Here is a 17,299-nt window from a genome sequence, read left to right as displayed (position 1 = left end):
TCTCCAATGCACGAGTGAAAATGGCGGCGATGCGTGGCTCTTTATATAGAATACGAATTTCGCGAGAATCCGACAGCGGGATGATGACATTCGGGCGCGTTCGGGTTAACCGAGCAAGGCGGGAAGATCCGAGGCTGCCTCGGACCCGTGTAAAATAGGTGAAGTTCGGGGGGGTTCGGATCTCGGAGAACAGAACCTGCTCATTTCTACCTATAATATTTTAATTGTATCAAAAAGATATTTTGAATTGCTGCAATAAGCAATGGTAGTAATTTTTTCTTACCTTACCCTTTATTAATTAACATGTATCTTAGACTAATTATAGATACAGCCCTGACTGATATAGACACTTGCTGTAAACATATGACTTATTTAGATATGACAATGGTTGGTTGTGCCTAAGTTCTTGCCTTGCAAAAATCTACAGTATATTCCGAGAAGTCATAAGTATGGCGAATGTAACAACACTACTCTTCTGAATGATGCTATAGCAGAAAAATGCAAAGCATCTCATTTAGTTTCTCAATGTCTTTGATTGAAGTCAAGTGGAACAAGGGGAATTATTATGAACCATAATGCAATGAATAGAAACACATTCAAAATATTTGTTTGCAAAACATTGCATTCTGAAGTGCCCAATTCACAGATTGAATTACATAATACAGCTATTGTCAGTCAGAAGGAAACATACAGTATAAGATATCTAGTTCACAACCATATGCGTTTTTTTGTAAGCAATATTGAAGACAAAAACATTGTGTTCTTTAGCAATATCATTATATTATTATTATTATTATTATTATTATTATTATTATTATTATCATGTGTTTATTTATGCAGTACAAATGTATATTACATTCTACAAACTAGTACATTCTACAGCACTGTGTTAAAGGCTATAATGTTCGCCCCAGTCATAAACACAGCGGCACTCAAGGATCTTTTTGTAGTAAAAAATGTCACATCAAATCTTCCAACGTTTTGTGGCATGTAGCCCCTTTGTCTGGCCAGGAATGGTATATATATATATATATATATATATATATATATATATCAGAGCAGCAGTGGTGTTACTGTATGTGCCTTCTTATCTGCATGAATGGAGAAAAGCAAGGAAAAACATTCTCTTCCTGCTTTTACAGTATCTGCAGTCTGTCATTACTCCTTCCCAGAAAAGGAGAAAAGCCCAGAATTGGTTTAGTGAATGGCAAAATTATTTTATTTATATGAAACAAGCAGTGATTCATGAATTAAAGCATGGAGTTGTGTATATTAGCAGCAAGAGTGCTCCTCCAATAAACCCAACAAGTGCTCCAAAAATAGTCCACAATACGTTGCTAGATAAGCCAATGAGGGCACTCACCAAGGTCCATTTGCAGAAAAGTTTTTATTGTAATCTCACATAATCTTGCCAGTTAATGTTTCGGCCAATGAAGGGTCTTTGTAAGGACAAGACATAGACCAGTAAACAACATATATACATATATATATATATATATATACAGTGCTTAAAGTGGTCCTAGAGAGGTGGTGGAGCTCACCTCCCCTCCCCAAGGAGAAAATGCAATAAAGTTATTGTGCGCTCCATAGGCGCCCGTCGAAAAGAGGGGTGTGATCTCAAAAAGAAAGGGGCATGGTCACACAATAGTAATAATGCCCACAGTAGTAGTACCCCGTAATACACATAATGCCTACAGCAGTAGCGCCCCTAATACAATGCCCACAGTGGTAGTGCTCCTTATGCAATGTCCACTGTACTGGTAGTGCCCACAGTGGTAGTGCCCCTTATATAGAGCCCATAGTAGTGGTGCCCCTTTGCAATGCCCGCAATAGTAGTGCCCCTTATTTCCCCAGGAGTGATGCTCCTTATGAAGTTCCCCCTCTATAATGCCCTCATTAGTAGTGCCCCCAATAGTAATGCCCTTAATGGTAATGCCCCTGTGTAGTATTGCCCCCAGTAGTAATGTTGCCTGTAGTAATGCCCCCAGTCATTTAGCCCCATGTAGTTTAGCCCCAGTAGTTATGCCCCCAGTGGTAATGCCCCTGCAGTTATGACCCCAGTAGTTTAGCCCCTGTAGTTTAGCCCCCATGTAGCTTGCCCGTTAGTAATGCCCCCAGTAGTTTGCCCACGTGTAGTTTAGCACCCAGTGGTAATGCCCCCAGTCATAATGCCCCCTGTAGTTCACCCCCTTGTAGTTCAGCCCCTGTAGTTATGCCCCCAGTAGTTTAGCCTCTGTAGTTATGCCCCCTTTTAGTTTGCCCCCTTGTAGTTTAGCCCCCAGTAGTAATGCCCCCAGTAGTTTACCTCCTGTAGTTATGCCCCCAGTACTTTAACCCCTGTAGTTATGCCCTCAGTAGTTTAGCCCCCAAGTAGTAATACCCGTGTAGTTATACCCCCAGTAGTAATGCCCTCCTGTAGTTTGCCCCAAGTAGTAATGCCCCCAGTAGATTAACCCCTGTAGTTATGCCCCCAGTAGTTTAGCCACCCTGTAGTAATGCCCCAAGTAGGAATGCCCTCCTGTAGTTTGCCCCCAGTAGCAGGCCCCATTAGTAATGCCCCCAGTAGTTAGCCCCCATGTAGTTTGCCCCCTTGTAGCATGCCCCCTTGTAGTTTATCCCCCAGAAGTAATGCCCCCAAGTAGTAATGCCCCACTGTAGTTTGCCCCCAAGTAGTAATGCACCTGTAGTTATGCCCCCAGTAATGCCCCTGTAGTTATACCCCCAGTAGTAATGCCCTCCTGTAGTTTGCCCCCAGTAGTTAGCCCCTATTAGTACTGCCCCCTTGTAGTTTGCCCACAGCAGTTTGCCCCCAGTAGTAAAGCCCCCAGTAGTAATGCCCCCCAATAGAAGCGCCACTACACATGGGAAAAACAAACCAAAAATCACCATACTCACCGTGCCCTGCTCCCACGTCCGACGCTGCAGTCCTCTGGGCATCTGCTCCTCGGCACTATGGGAGAGACATCATGATGTCTCTCCCACAGTGCACAGTGATGTAGCCAGAAGCCGGAGCTCCTGCCTCCGGCTGACGCTGTGGAGAGAGAGCCGGGCGCCCGCTGGTAACACAATCTCAGCGGGTGCCTGGCATCTTCCAGCGGTGGCGGCACACAGCGGGTTAGGTGAGCCAGAGGAGGCGGAACTGCGTTCCGTCTCCATGTGAAACTGATGCAGTTCCACTCCGTACTAGCTCACTTTAACCCATATATACATATATATATATATGTATATGGGGTAAACTGACAGCGCCAAAAAAGTAGTAGAGATGGTTTTTCACAGTATGTCTATTATATTCCCTTATAAAATATTTACACTCTGCGATATCACTCCCCTTTCTTTATGGGGCGTCTGCTCAATCTTAAATAAAACCTACACTTGTACGTGTGTAGAATATATACATTTACAGTTCTTTTATCAAGATCATTTTTTTTTTCTACAAATAAGTCATTATTTCTTCTTCTATAGATTAGCTTCTGTACTTTTTTATTCATGCAGTGGGTCTGATTCTAAAACCGCACCCGTCTGTGGTCGCAGCAACTATGGATGACCCCCTGCAGCCACAGCTAAGCTGCGTTTGCAGGCCAGGGGCTGGATGGCAACTTTCAGCCTGGGGGGGGCATACTCAAGCAAGCTAGCTTTCCACAGGGAATCTGCAGTCAGGTGGCCCTGGAACACTTAAATTGCACTTGTCCAGGGGGCAGAGGGCACCCTGCCCCCCTGCCCAGCCAGCCCCTGATGCAGGGGCGCCCTGCCCCCCTGCCGCCGCTATTTTTTCCATTGGAGTGGCTGTGTGTGACATCATGCAGCCACCCCAAAAATGCTGCTGACCAGCCCCCATTTTCCCCACGCTGCCCCCACAATGGTCTGTCGCCACTGCCAGCCCCACGGATGCCTCTGCTTGTCAATTAGGTAGAAGCATTCACACCCATTGCAAACTGATGTAATTCGGTGGCCACGTATATGCAGGACAGCACCTCCACATGCGCCCTGGCACCACCAACAGGGTAATTGCAGTCGCATCACTTAAACACCCACTTTCAGCATCCATTTATGATGAAATACCAGTTGGTGTGACATCTAAACTTGCACCAGTGCTATGGCCGGTGCAGTTTCTCTGTCAGAGCATCCTCCTATATGAGGGGATGAGAGCCGTTGTATGCAACCGCTTTAAGTGACACGCCAGTGACTGTCCCATAATACACCCACAAATTAGAATATCCACATGTGTCCACAAAGCCACCTCTCTGTCAACATTTTCAAGAAATTTCTGAGACCATGCATCCCAGTCACAACTCCAATAAATAATTGCTCCACTGTGTCTGACATTGGCAGTGTGTGTGAATCAGGCTAGTGATAATATCATCACAAAACAAGGGTATGGCTCATATTATTGGATTGCCGGGGTGTCAAATTATGTCTCTGGTGAATGGACGGGTCTGAGGATACAAAAATTGAAAGAAAAGAGATACATTTAGACTTTGTCATAAATAAACAAGTTTTATTCTTGTAAAATAAAAAAAAGTATTGCAGTTATCTGTGGCTGTTTCCATAATAGAACCTACATTTTCTGCCTATCTGGAGCATCAAATGCTTGAAAACATATTAAAAATTATCTGATTACTCATTGAAAAATATAACAGATTGAGCTAATTTCTAAAGCAATGTAATTAGGTACTAGCTGGAAGGGCTTTTTGTGCAATACGTTGTTATTACCCACAGGTGCCATCAATAATGAAGGTGTTAAATGATTAATTTTTAAGATGTTATCATGTTACAGAGGAATCGAGTAACAAGCTGATGTACACCTCTGTTCCACAAGTTACTAGATATCTCACTTTCCTTGTGTTGCCTCTCATTTAAATGCCACTGTAGATAAGAAAGCATGGCATTGCATCTAAATATAGATCAAACAAGTACTTGTAAGCAACAGACTTCCAGGCTATTTCCCTGCTTCCTAAAGAACATCTTTGATTTGTCCGTCAGTAATTTGTTAAGTAAACTGATAGGTCTTTGTCTTGATCCAATTTATTTTGCATGTACAGTACAGCATTATTTCATTATGTCTATCTTAGTGTAAGTATAATAGGAGTAGGTGTGTTAATATGACATTACATACTGTGACTAACATTAGGGAAGTTTAAGCAGTGATGTCTTTAGAGTAGGATATTAAATACAAAAAAGTCAATTATAGTGACAAAAATGGAGAAAACATCTTAATTTAAGAAAACATTTTGTTTGTAATTAATACTGTACTGTAAGTCTACCAGTCAGGGGATCCGGACCCCCTTACCCATGACCCTACTTTCCCAAGCACTCCTAAAGTGATATAGCACAACTTATAAAAAAAACAGCGCTTCAAATTAGGTACAGCAATAATCAGTAGGTATATATTGTATATTTATAAAAACCACTTCAACTGAAATTTATTGTTAAGACCTTTTGGTACTAGAGTATTAGGGGAACATTTACTAAACAATGATAAGAGCAGAAAAGTGAGCCAGTGGAGAAGTTGCCTATGGCAACAAATCAAGTAACATCTATAATTTGCTTACTATAAAATTATACAGAGCTGCTGATTGGTTGATGGGGCAACTTCTCCACTTGCTCACTTCTCCGCTCTTATCACTGCTTAGTAAATGTTCCCCTTAATTTCATGAGATACAGTCAGGATCCTGGCAGTTGGAATACTGGTGCCAGAATCCAGACACTGCTCAGAATATCTACATCCTGACATGGATTGCAATGCCAGACCTGGGATCCCAAAAGTAAGTATGCCATCCGCTGAGAGGGGGAATGTGAGGGTTAGGCACCATTGGTTGGGTTAAGGTTACGCTGCTTTTAAGGTCAGGCTGCAGATACAATAAGGAGGGTTAAGGATTAACGGGGACATTTACTAAGCAGTGAAAAAAGTGGAGAAGTAAGCCAGTGGAGAAGTTGCCCATGGCCACCAATCAGCATTGCTGTAACATTTATAATTTGCATACTATTAAAGTATACAGAACAGCTGATTGGTGGCCATGGGCAACTTCTCCACTGGCTCACTTCTCCACTTTTATCACTGCTTAGTAAATGTCCCCCTAAGGGTAGCATACTTACCTAGTAGGTGTCGGGATCCTGTCTGTTCCTCCAATGGTTATTCACTTGTTTGATTCCTATTACTTTTATGAGGAATTTGCTGTAATTATTATGATGTTGTTTGTTTATTTATATTTATAATTGTGAAAATCAGAAACTTTTGTGCGAAGAACTGGTAGAACAGCTAGTCTCTATTTAAAACCATAACAGTAATTTAATAAGAATTGAACACTTTTCACTGCCACACCTGTTGCATAAGTGTGAAGTGCAATGTTGTGACATTAATTGCATATACATTAGAAGTACAGTACATTAAAGGTCAAAGTCTACAGTATCTATACATTATTGCATATTTCAGTGTTTCTCAAGCTCAGCGGCATAGTTACAAAAATGTGTTTTTGGACATTTGTCCATGGGAATTGCCGTGGTCTGACTAATCTCTGTGGAGAGTGCCACTCGCCCCAAGGTGCTGTAAAGAGCAACCTCAGCATTTTTTTGTTTTGCCATGTGTCGGGATTCCTACATGGAACAAAGAGGATGAGATCCCTGCATTTTATAAGTAATAAATGTGAAAGAGGGATGTGTGGGGCCAGAGTGTGTTTATGTAATAAAGGACTACATCTATCCTGTGTGTAATGTCTTTTATTAACTGGTGGACTACAGGTGCCAGCCGACCCTTAATGTGTGTCATCATGCCGGACCAGGCTTCCTGGGACCTGTAGGCCACCTGTAAAAAATAATAATATTCAACTCTTATAGGCCCTACACACATGCCGATATTCTGAAAGATATGAACGATCTCGTTCATAAATGAACGAGAACTCGTTCATATCTTTCAGTGTGGAGACTCCAGCGATGAACGATGTGCGGCCCCCGCGCTCGTTCATCGCTGATCTCCCGTCGGCTGTGCATGCAGGCCAATATGGACGATCTCGTCCATATTTGCCTGCACTTCAATGCAGCCGGGTGACGGGGGGAGTGAAGAAACTTCACTCCCCCCGTCACTGCCCCCCCGCCGCCGGGTTGCTCGTCGGCCGTATCGGCCGTCGGGCACCTCGGCGGCGCATCGCCGAGTGTGTAGGGCCCCTTACATTATCTATTACCTCCACACTCAATGCCTTGGGGTTGTGGAGACGAGCCCTGAGCTGAAAGTGGGAGAGTAACCCCATTTCATAACTGAAAATATAACTACTACTGTAGTACTCTCTTTGCATATGGTGCTTTTTTTACCTACTTTCCTTTTCCATATATTCCTGATATTACAGGGACAATAAAGGTGCTTATATTTCATTTGCGTTACATTTACATGTCATATACTTGTGTTGGCATGTCATTGTATTTCATAAAATGTACTGTATTTGCTCCTATTTCTGGAGTGTTATACATTTTGGTTCATTTTATGGTGTTTTATACCATGTAGTGCCATACCTGTGATCTATATATCTCCATACCTCCCAACATGACCCTCTCCAGGAGGGAGACAATGCTCTGCTTCTGGACTTTTCTCTTCATTTATGATTGCCTGCACCTGCTTTGAACAGGTTAATGTATAAGAAAGGTGTTTCAGCACAGGTGATGGCAATCATAAATTAGGAGGGAAGTCCAGGAGCAGAGCATTCTGTCCCTCCTGGAGAGGGTCATGTTGGGAGGTATGTATCTCCACTCATACCAACCCATTTAAATATCTTGATGAGAACATGAAAAGTTGGTTTTGCAGTTATGAAGCATAATTAGATGAATCATTGCTCTTCTCCCTTTGCATTGAGAAACAACCATAAGTTGCCTACGCATGGCTATTGTATTGAATCAAAATGAGTATTTCAGCTTTTCATAACATACAGTACAGTACATCTATGTGCAGTTCTGTAGAAGAAAGAGCACAGTCTGTGCCTAGGGACCATAAACAGCCCTTTTTCTATATATTCTGTTTTCAAAATAAGTGACTTATTTAATTTAAAATCTAGCAGTTCCATGCTTTATGCCAGATGTATTGTGTTGACTAGCGTAAATAAAACATTGCTGCTGTAATACTTCTTCTGGGACATAGGTTTTATTAGCTATTTTCTATACTGAGCAGGCTAATCGCAGCCAGAGTGAATGCTTTCTCTTTATGCCTGTTGTTTTCAATGTGTATAATGCACTCATGTGAGTTTCATGCCTGACAAGCATACAGTACACCTAGACTATAACCTGGCAGTATAAAGTGAAACACTTTTCAAATGCAAATGATAAAGATATATATAAAATAAAATGTTTAAACAAAACAAATTGCTTGGTTGCCTTCAAGGTAAAATATTAGCTCCACCTTCCTTAAGGGGAGATGTTCTAAGCCTTTGAGAGTGATAAAATGGTGAGAGATAAAGTACAATACAAGCCTATTAGCTCCTAACTGCCATGTTACAGTCTGTGTTTCTAAAATGACAGTAAGGAGATGATTGGTTGGTAGTTTATCTCTCTCCACCTTATCACTCTCCAAGGCTTAGTACATCATCCCTAAGTAACTAAAGGGTATATTTATTAAAGCTTGGCAGCATATAAAGTGAAGAGGGGTACAGTACTAACCATTAGTCATCTTGGTCATCTTCTAACTGTCATTTTACAGATTGTGTTTGAAATATAAAAGGAGCTGATTGGTTGGTACTTTATCTCTCTCACTATGTGGGACACGTACTAAGCCTTTCAGAGTGAAATAGTGGAAAGAGATAAAGTACTAACTAATCAGCTTCTAACTGTCATTTTACAGGTGGTGTTTGAAATATGCCAGGAGCTGATTGGATGGAAGTTCATCTCTTTCAACTTTATCACTCTCCGAAGCTTAGTACATCTGCCCTTACAGTATATCTCTCTCCAAGCTTTGTTAAATCTTCCCCTAACCAGGGCCGAAACTAGGAGTTTTGGCACCCGGGGCGAGCCATTAACTTAGCGCCCCCCCCCCCCTCCCCCCTCACATTCAAGAGTGCATTTTATATATATATATATATATATATATATATATATATCAGCAAAAGGTGCGGCACTGAAGCTGATTCTCCATAATTAAGAGACACACACGGTCCTGCATTTGAACTGCAGGACCGTGTGTGTCTCTTAATTACGGAGAATCAGCTTCAGTGCCGCACCTTTTGCTTCTGTATCTACTTACACCTGTGAGGATACCAGCGAAGTAATTCATACTGCACTGGGAGTGCCGGACCTTGGAGGCACAATCCAGCCCCCTCACGATCCCGACGGTCGGCATGCCGACCAACAAGGACCACTCCCACTCCAGCATGGCGAGCGCAGCGAGCCTGCAAAGGGGCTTGCAGCGCTCGCCACCCCCTCCCCCCCGACAGCATTCCGCTCCCGGGATACCGGCGTCGGTATGCCCGGTCACGTATACCACACCCATACAGATATATAGTCACACACCTATTCACATACAATCACGACATGCGCACATTCATACACACATATAGCAGTCACACACATACAGTGCCCCTTCCCTGAGTTATACTCACTGTTTAGGCTGTGCTGCTCCTCTCCTCTCTCTCTCATGCTGTTACTGGCTGGCATGGTGGCCCAGTGCCGTTTAGCCCCGCCCCCTTTTCGGACCTCGGATTTTATTGTGCATTGCAGCAGTGGCTGCAATGATTAAAGTCAGTGGCAGTGGGCTGAGCTGGGGGGGGGGGGTTGTAATTTGTACCCTCTGCCCCCTCTTGATGCGGCTCTGCTGTGCTGATCACAGCACGCTGCAGAGATGAAACTGAAAGTAAAGTACAGCTCCCGGTAGCAAGGGCTGCTGGGAGATGTAGTTTATTTTCAGTTTCATCTCAGGATGCAGTGTGTCTGGCTAGGCGGCAGCTAGCAGAGTCTGACACTCGAGTTCCGCCGGCTCTAAACTATCGCTGCTGCATAGGGAGGGGGCGTTAGGGGGGATTAAAGTGACAGACTCTGCGCCCTCTCCAGTCTGGCGCCCAGGTTACATGCCCCCCTAGCCCCCCCCCCCCCCCCCCCCCCTAGTTTCGGCTCTGCCCTAACTATAGTTTCCAATATGTTAGAGTCAGAAGTTATGGAGTTCTCATTTTAACTGTTGTCGCTTTCACCAGTACTTCCCTCAATTACATTTTCCATAATGTAAACAAAGTTACACAGGGAGACAGACACAGCCTGTACCATCCACGTGGACTACGACTGGGAATAGTAACCTGTGCTGAGCACAGCAGTAGTGGAGCGAGGCCCTTGCCTGAAGCATGGCGAGCGAATGTGGTAAACTAATGGGGCTTGTTTGTGGCAAAAAAGTGACAAAACACCTAAAAATGAAATTATTGTGTCTACCTTTTTTGTGTCAATTATTTCCATGTCGACCTTTTGACCCTGTCAACCATTTGACCCTGTTGACCTTTTCTACTGTCTACCTATTCTCTGTCGATCTTTTGTCCCTGTCGACCTAATACATGTCTACCATTGGTGGTAGACTTATTGACTGTAGACCTTTTTAGTGTAGATCTAATAATCCACACCCTCAGCATACTTAAGAAGCCTGACCGAATGGGATACTGATCAGCCATTTGTAGCCTGCATGTGTTCCCTGAAGAGGTGCCCAGTAGCGCAAAGACTAGCTTTGACAGGACTTAATGGTGTAGTTAATCTTGCTGCAGGAGGATGAGCCTTGTGAACATAAAATTATTGTGCTACATGTGATTTGAGGGTGAGCTGCTCCACACTAGTGTGTTGGTTGGCCCTCAAGCACCTTTGTAGCCAATGTTCACCTCTACCATCAGTGGCACGTGGTGTACATCGGTTATCCGCAGTGGTGTCATTTTTCCAGTCACCGCAGCAGCATGCAATCATTTCACAAACCGTGCTGTTTCAGAAATACTGCCACCCTTGGCCCAAAATCCGATAATCATCCCTTTTTGCAACTTGGATAAATTGCGTATTTTACCCATGAGATCAATCAGTGATATGTGTGCAGATGGCCAACCACACATCTTATCTACCCACCAAGCCTGCGCGCGACACGAGATGTATTTCATGGCCTACGCGCTGCTGACATCAAATGTAGGAGGTGATCATAATAATGTACCTGAACTCTGTATGTTTGTTTGTTTTTTTATTTCAGAGCAGCCACTCTTAATTACACTTGTGCAAGTTTTTTTTTTACCTGACAGTGGGGGTCATTCCGAGTTGTTCGCTCGTTGCCGATTTTCGCTATATTGCGATTAGTTGCTTACTGCGCATGCGCAAGGTTCGCAGAGCGCACTCGGTTAGTTATTTTACACAAAAGTTAGGTATTTTACTCACGGCATAACGAGGATTTTTCATCGTTCTGGTGATCGTACTGTGATTGACAGGAAGTGGGTGTTTCTGGGCGGAAACTGGCTGTTTTCTGGGAGTGTGCGAAAAAACGCTGGCGTTTCTGGGAAAAACGCGGGAGTGTCTGAAGAAACGAGGGAGTGTCTGGGCGAACGCTGGGTGTGTTTGTGACGTCAAACCAGGAACGAAACTGACTGAACTGATCGCAATGGCTGAGTAAGTCTCGAGCTACTCAGAAACTGCTAAGAAATTTCTATTCGCAATTCTGCTAATCTTTTTCGTTCGCAATTCTGCTATGCTAAGATACAGTCCCAGAGGGCGGTGGCTTAGCGTGTGCAATGCTGCTAAAAGCAGCTACCGAGCGAACCACTTGGAATGAGGGCCAGTATGTAGAGGTACTGTATATATATATTTTTATTCATTTTGTTTGTAATAAATATATATAATATATGGCTGGGTTTCCATGGTGCTCTATATAAATATCTAATGTATTTCAATAGAGACCATAAATCTGGTGGAGCGCAGTTTCTACTTGTTTGTCCATATACTGTTTCACCGGCATCACCATGATGTCGCTTAGTGGGCCCATTCTTTATTCCCCATTCTACTTTATCTTTTTTTTTTATCTCTAGCCATTTGTTTAACAAAAAACAAAAACATCTGACCCTGTTTTCCCCATAAATATGCCTATGTGTCATTATATATTTAAGGTTAGATTTATATTCTTTACTTGCACACAGAAGTAGTCTGATATCAGTCAATCGAGCGTTTAATGCACCGGGCCATTAAGTACAGCCTTACATGACTTTTAATCATGTTGGAAAAACCCCAGTGTGACAGGTACCAATTTGTCCTCACAGCAGAGAAGAACCCTGACCACACCAATAGTATTCAGATAAACGTTCTTTATTAAACATAACAACAGAAAGCATTTTCTAGTAAAGAAGGCATCCGAGGCAGTAAAGAACCCTTCCTATGCTGATAGGGAAACCATGTTTTCTCCTTGCACAATCACGTCCCCATGTACTTTGTATGGTCCTCTGTATAAAGAGTTCATTAAACAAATCGTGGTACTGACCTCGGATATATTTACATATACAGTAAGTTAAATCTCCTAACGGCTTCCTTCACTAAAGGGAAGTTGACAGATAGTCAATTCCTACACTCCTCAGTTGCTATACAGAAGTCAACCAAAGCATCATAAGGATAGCATTTAGATTCAACAGTCATGTCATTGTATAATTTTTATTTGTATTATCATTTTCACGAAGTACAGTTCCATATAATATGTTGCAACTTTATAAATAGTATTATAATAATAATAATAATAATAATAATAATAATACAATTAATTAGGTCATATCTGAAGCACCTAAAAATAAATCTAGTTTTTCTAACAATAATTTAACTCTTTCATCACCTGTACTGATGAGATTTCCCTCTCCTGACACATCTGGAACTCTCTTGTATCCATGTAGTGGGTTACCTCTACCTTATTGTGTGTTTCAGACATAGACTAGTGACTTAGACAGTGGTAATACTATGTTTACAACACATGCATTTATCAACATGAATATGATTAAATACACTGCAAATGATACATTCATTTCCGCTGAAGCATTTGAATCTAAAGTAATTAACATTTATTTTATAATATTCACAAAACATTTTCCCAAACATCATGAAAGGCAGGAATAAATACAGATTGTAAAACTAAGAACATCAAAAGGGGAGTACAGATTGTAATATTATCATTATTTTCAAGCTGTTCTCATGCAGCTGTGTGTTATTTACTTTGTTTTTGCTATAATTTTTTGTACCAACCATAAAACCTAAGGCATTGTTAAGGTCTACAATGTCTTATTCGACATAGCAGTTGCAGTAATTTTAGCCCAATCATAATTTTATATATTCACATATGAAATATAGTTGCAATACTCATTATTTCTAATACTGACAGGTTGTAGACCAGCATGTCCAACTAGATATCTAATTCTTTTTGCTTTCAGATGTATTCTTGACATGGATCTTGCTACATATTGTAGATACCTACAGTATAAATAGTACCACTATAGACAGCATGAAACCCGTATTGTATAGTGTTATTCGTATATTGCTCACTGTATAAATTCTCATATGTCTATGATTTATTTAATTTTATGATGCAACAGTATATTTAAATCACCAGTATTATGTTTGCTCTTTGGCCCAAATAAATAGATAAGGCTTTACTCATTGGTTTGAATCCATCTACAACCTCATGTCAGTTGTGTAGTTTTGTAAAGAGAAGATAAGACCATGGGGGTAATTCAGACCTGATCCCTAGGTTGCATTTTGGCACAGCGGGCGATAAGGTCTAAACTGCTATGCGTATGCACCGCAATATGCAGGGATGTTGCATGGGTACAAAGCGGATTTGCCGCTCAGTGATGGGTTTGTGAGAGGAATCCATTTATACGGGCGTTCGCAAGGAGATTGACAGGAAGAGGGCGTTTGTGGGTGGCAACTGATTGTTTTCAGAGAGTGGTTGGTAAAACGCAGACGTGTCCAAGCGTTTGCAGGGAGGGTACCTGACGTCAATTCCAGTCCCGGACAGGCTGATGTGATCGAAGCGGCTGAGTAAGTCCTGGGCAGCACAGAGACTGCACAAGATCTGTTTGTACAGATCTGCTATACAATACATGCCTTCGCACACTTGCCAGATAAAGTACACTCCCCCTGTAGGCGATGACTATCTGATCACAGCAGTGCAAAAATTGGTTGCTTGCGATCAGGTCTGAATTAGGCCCCATGTGGGCTATTTAGAGTTGGGCACAGGTGCATGTGTGTATTTTGATTTTCCATATACAGAAAATGTATGTGTGAGTGTCTGCATCCCAGAACCCATGAGCGTGTGTATCCTTGTAAGATATGCCACTGCCACATTTAAGTGAACCATGCCCACACACTCTGGATAAACTCTGTCTTAAAAAGCACATAGGTGAACCTATATAAATACAAATAGATAATACTGTCATTTATTGGGTTTGTATATTTGCTATACATTATGGCCCAGATTTATCAAGCCATAGTGATAAATCAAAAGTGATAATTTGCACGTACCAACCAATCAGCTCCTGTCATTTTTCAATCACAGCCTATAACATGGCAGTTAGGAGCTGATTGGCTGGTACTTTATCCCCGTGCAATTTATCACCCTCCAAGACTTGATAAATCTGGGCCTACTGTATGTTTGTGCTAGTCTTCCATCCCTGGGTTCACAAGAGAATAAGCTTTACTTCCACAGGTTTATATAAGTAATCAAACCAAAGTTGGGTCTGTTAGGTACACAATGACGTTTGATTTGGTTTTTAATGTGTATCATTTTTGAACACTAAAAGAAACTGAAATTAATTATGAGATACAGTACCATGCGCTATTCCTCCTTTACTATGAATCATGAAACCAGTTTTCAGTGACATAAGGAGAGATGTACTAAGCAGTGGCGTGCTGTGAGGTAAGGCAGAGCCTTTTTTGTCATACTAATATATAAGTCAGAGTTTTGACTATATAAAGTATATGAAATATATAGAGATGAGCGGGTTCGGTTCGTCGAGATCCGAAACCCCCCCCCCCCCCTTCCCCGAACACCTATTTTACACGGGTCCGAGGCAGCCTCAGATCTTCCCGCCTTGCTCAGTTAACCCGAACGCGGCCGAACGTCACCATCCCGCTGTCGGATTCTCGCGAGATTCGCATTCTATATAAAGAGCCGCGCGTCGCCGCCATTTTGACTCGTGCATTGGAGATTGAACAGAGAGGTCGTGGCTGCGTTCTCTCCCTGAAAAGCTCTGTATCTGTGCTCAGTGTGCTGCAAATATCTGTGCTCAGTGTGCTGCAAATATCTGTGCTCAGTGTGCTGCAAATATCTACGTTCTCTGCCTGAAAACGCTCCATATCTGTGCTCAGTGTGCTGCAAATATCTTTGCTCAGTGTGCTGCATTGTGGGGACCACCAGTATATAATTATAGTAGTACAGTACAGTAGGCCATTGCTGTATCTTGCAGCCCTGTGTCAAGTATACTATCCATATCTGTGCTGCATTATTGTGAGCAGTATATAGTAAGACAGTGCAGCATTTTGGTGACCAGCAGTATACATATAGTACAGTACAGTAGGTCATTGCTGTATCTTGCAGCTCTGTGTCAAGTATACTATCCATATCTGTGCTGCATTATTGTGAGCAGTATATAGTAGGACAGTGCAGCATTTTGGTGACCAGCAGTATACATATAGTACAGTACAGTAGGTCATTGCTGTATCTTGCAGCTCTGTGTCAAGTATACTATCCATATCTGTGCATCATTATTGTGAGCAGTATATAGTAGGACAGTGCAGCATTTTGGTGACCAGTAGTATACATATAGTACAGTACAGTAGGCCATTGCTGTATCTTGCAGCTCTGTGTCAAGTATGCTATCCATACAGTATCTGTACTGCATTATTGTGAGCAGTATATAGTAGGACAGTGCAGCATTTTGGTGACCAGCAGTATACATATAGTACAGCACAGCAGGCCATTGCTGTATCTTGCATCTCTGTGTCAAGTATACTATCCATATCTGTGCTGAATTATTGTGAGCAGTATATAGTAGGACAGTGCAGCAATTTGGTGACCAGCAGTATATATGGTGACCAGAGATGTACTAAGCAGTGGCGTGCTGTGAGGTAAGGCAGAGCCTTTTTTGTCATACTAATATATAAGTCAGAGTTTTGACTATATAAAGTATATGAAATATATAGAGATGAGCGGGTTCGGTTCGTCGAGATCCGAAACCCCCCCCCCCCCCCCCTTCCCCGAACACCTATTTTACACGGGTCCGAGGCAGCCTCAGATCTTCCCGCCTTGCTCAGTTAACCCGAACGCGGCCGAACGTCACCATCCCGCTGTCGGATTCTCGCGAGATTCGTATTCTATATAAAGAGCCGCGCGTCGCCGCCATTTTGACTCGTGCATTGGAGATTGAACAGAGAGGTCGTGGCTGCGTTCTCTCCCTGAAAAGCTCTGTATCTGTGCTCAGTGTGCTGCAAATATCTGTGCTCAGTGTGCTGCAAATATCTGTGCTCAGTGTGCTGCAAATATCTACGTTCTCTGCCTGAAAACGCTCCATATCTGTGCTCAGTGTGCTGCAAATATCTTTGCTCAGTGTGCTGCATTGTGGGGACCACCAGTATATAATTATAGTAGTACAGTACAGTAGGCCATTGCTGTATCTTGCAGCCCTGTGTCAAGTATACTATCCATATCTGTGCTGCATTATTGTGAGCAGTATATAGTAAGACAGTGCAGCATTTTGGTGACCAGCAGTATACATATAGTACAGTACAGTAGGTCATTGCTGTATCTTGCAGCTCTGTGTCAAGTATACTATCCATATCTGTGCTGCATTATTGTGAGCAGTATATAGTAGGACAGTGCAGCATTTTGGTGACCAGCAGTATACATATAGTACAGTACAGTAGGTCATTGCTGTATCTTGCAGCTCTGTGTCAAGTATACTATCCATATCTGTGCATCATTATTGTGAGCAGTATATAGTAGGACAGTGCAGCATTTTGGTGACCAGTAGTATACATATAGTACAGTACAGTAGGCCATTGCTGTATCTTGCAGCTCTGTGTCAAGTATGCTATCCATACAGTATCTGTACTGCATTATTGTGAGCAGTATATAGTAGGACAGTGCAGCATTTTGGTGACCAGCAGTATACATATAGTACAGCACAGCAGGCCATTGCTGTATCTTGCATCTCTGTGTCAAGTATACTATCCATATCTGTGCTGAATTATTGTGAGCAGTATATAGTAGGACAGTGCAGCAATTTGGTGACCAGCAGTATACATATAGTACTGTACAGTAGGCCATTGCTGTATCTTGCAGCTCTGTGTCAAG

General features: G+C 42.4%; 1 protein-coding gene across 1 annotated transcript in view; it reads left to right on the top strand.

Moving 5' to 3' along the window:
* IL1RAPL1 (interleukin 1 receptor accessory protein like 1) overlaps positions 1 to 17,299 on the top strand; it is a 1,997,981-nt gene that overhangs the window by 1,277,989 nt on the left and 702,693 nt on the right. The window lies entirely within an intron of this gene.

This window comes from Pseudophryne corroboree, chromosome 2 (assembly GCF_028390025.1).
Source record: "Pseudophryne corroboree isolate aPseCor3 chromosome 2, aPseCor3.hap2, whole genome shotgun sequence".
Taxonomy (NCBI): Eukaryota; Metazoa; Chordata; class Amphibia; order Anura; family Myobatrachidae; genus Pseudophryne; species Pseudophryne corroboree.
This window is presented reverse-complemented; position numbering and strand designations above follow the sequence as displayed.